General features: G+C 33.1%; 1 long non-coding RNA gene across 1 annotated transcript in view; it reads right to left on the reverse strand.

The window, feature by feature from the left end:
• Window positions 1–399: 399 nt before the first annotated feature.
• Window positions 400–2,841, reverse strand: part of LOC117118303 — a 4,654-nt gene continuing 2,212 nt past the window's right edge. Inside the window, exon 3 of the long non-coding RNA XR_004447026.1 lies at window positions 400–469. This is a non-coding gene — a long non-coding RNA (uncharacterized LOC117118303). The remainder of the gene's footprint in view (window positions 470–2,841) is intronic.

Genomic DNA, 2,841 nt, shown 5'->3' on the forward strand with positions numbered 1-2,841 from the left:
TTTATTTTGTCATTCTGATCGGATTTTCTCTACTGTTCCGTTTTAATTTTATATATATATATATATATATATATATATATATGTATATGTATGTATATGTATATATATGTATATTGAAATTATGTTAGCATGTTTAGTCAATAAAATACAGTGTTTTTATTCAAAATTGTATGTCAACAGAATAATAAAATAACAACAACAACAGTAACATTAACAGTGATAATAATTTATTTTACAAGCAACGAAATTGAATCAATATTATACAATTTTATATATTTATACAAATTTATGTATTGATTCAATTTCGTCGTTGCCTGTAAAATAAATGTCAACGTCAAAGTACTGTAAGAAACTTTAGACATTGAAATTTAGGGTAAAAACATAAAGGCCTATATTTACCAGAATTGCTATTATCCATTGAGTGGTCTTCACTATGCAACTCGTTAAGAGGAACAGTCTCTAGATGTTTCTAACAATTAATAATGCCCATATATAAAGATATGTTTATATAAGTATTCAGATATTTTAATGCATGATGACGATGATGATGATAATAATAATAATAATAATAATAATAATAATAATAATAATATAATTATTGTTATTATAACAACAACATATACAAATAGTAGTAGTAGTAGTAGTACCGTAGTAATAATAATAATAATAATAATAATAATAATAATAATGACGATAATGAAGATGATAATGATCATACAGTAATAATAGCGATTAAAGATGAAGATGAGAATGAGAATGATAATAATATTGATGATGATGTTGATGATAAAAATGATGATGATATGATAATAATAATGACGATCATAGCAAATATGATGATTTTGATGATTATGATAATGGTTAATTAATTATGATGATGATGATGGTGGTGGCGGTGGTGATGTGACAGACGATAATTAATATGATAATTACATTTTGGATCTCTTTTTTCCTTAATAATTTGACCTTGTTTCTTTAAACAATTAAATTTTGCATCCCCTTTGTTATGTAGTCCATCACCTCGACTGGCTTTAAGCCTTGTTTTGGCGAATTATAAAATGAACTAGAGATACTATGTTCAATAGAACATGAACCCAGTCATTTTTCAGGATTTGACCATAAGGTGACCACCATAGGCTTAGCCAGCGAGCCGTCCGGCCGTCTTTTGGACGGCCTACAATTATTTAGGACGGCCACTTTTACCGAGACGGCTAGGACGGCTTGGCCTAATCAGCTTGGCCTAGCCTAATTGGGCCTGGTCTACCTTTAGCAAATTCTTTATATTCTTCAAATCTATCGAATGTTCATTAAAACTAAAGCTAAATCATATTTACGTTTGATAAAAGCAACATTTATTGATTGAATGTACGTTGTTTTCGTACCAATATTCGGTGGGGATTCCCAAAGATGGGCGTGGCCAGCCCATCGGCTCAGTGCCACGCCCACTGGCTTCCATTTTGGACGGCCTATTTCGTTTTTCTGGCTAAACCATTGGTGACCACTGTGACATTTGACCTCAAGCTGTGAACACCCCATGTTTGGTCGGAGTCTGTCTAATGCAATTGGTTCAATCGTCTATAGTCACTAGCAATATTTGATAATTTTCACCAAAATGACCCTTTGTAACTTTTGACCTATAGGCGAAGAGTATTTTTTTCATGTTTAAAAGGACCTAAGGATCATTCCTTAATGACAACACAAATAAAAATTTTGTGTTGTTAATTCTAATTTAGTCGCAATTGATCAAAACTCCCTAAATGTGGAATTTTTAGAGGAAATTGGCCTACCTCAACAAGGAATGCTCTTATGTTATATATGGCCACACTCGTTCTTTTAAACTGTATATTAGCATTTTCCTTATGGCTTTATTTATTACAAACATATTTTGTCAACAGCATTACACATTGAGGCCCTTCTTTTAGGTAAAACAATCTATCTTAATTTTTCTTTCTTTGAGTTTGGGACTATGTGTTATAACTTAGAAGGCAAAGGAGAGCAAGCACAAGCTTTAACACTAAAAAAATGCGCGCGAAGCGCGCGAAAAATTTTTGTTTTTTTAATTCTAATTTCGTCGGAATTGATCAAAACTCCCTAAAATGTGCAATTTTTAGAGGAAATTGGCCTACCTCAACAAGTAATGCTCTTTGTTATATATGGCCACACTCGTTTTTTTGAACTGAATATAAGCATTTTCCTTATGGATTTATTTATTACAAACATGTTCTTTCAACATCATTACACATTGAGGCCCTTCTTTTATAAACGATCTATCCTTAAATTTTCTTTCTTGAGTTTGGGACTATGTGTTATAATTTATAAGGCAAAGGAGAGCAAGCACAAGCTTTAACATTAAAAAATGCGCGCGTAGTGCGCGAAAAATGTTGTTTTCTAATTTCGTCGGAATTGATCAAAACTCCCTAAAAATGTGCAATTGTTAGAGGAAATTGGCCTACCTCAACAAAATATTGGATTTAAAATTTGAGATTTTCAGGCACTTTCCCGGGTGAAAAGGGCATTCAATGGGGAAAGATTTTCCACAGATGGATATTTTCCCCTTGTTCCCCGGTGGTTACACCACTGCGGAGAATATCTGGCGGCTTAGATCAAATTTGATATGGACACTTTTGTGGAGAAGGGGTTGCAGGCCGGGGTATTGTGATATCTGTTCATTATATCTTCCTTTTTATTCTTGTCTTTATTTTTCTCTTCTCTTTTTCTTTTCCTTTTTCCTTTCTTTTTCTTTCCCCTTCTTTCTCTTTCCCTCCCTCTCCCCTCTTTCTTTTCTCTTCTTACCCAGCCAGCCAGGTACGACGGCTTGGTCAGCCCGGTAAAAACCGTCAG

This window comes from Anneissia japonica, unplaced genomic scaffold, assembly GCF_011630105.1.
Source record: "Anneissia japonica isolate Jap-2015-1 unplaced genomic scaffold, ASM1163010v1 scaffold7473_len308249_cov148, whole genome shotgun sequence".
NCBI classification, from domain to species: Eukaryota; Metazoa; Echinodermata; class Crinoidea; order Comatulida; family Comatulidae; genus Anneissia; species Anneissia japonica.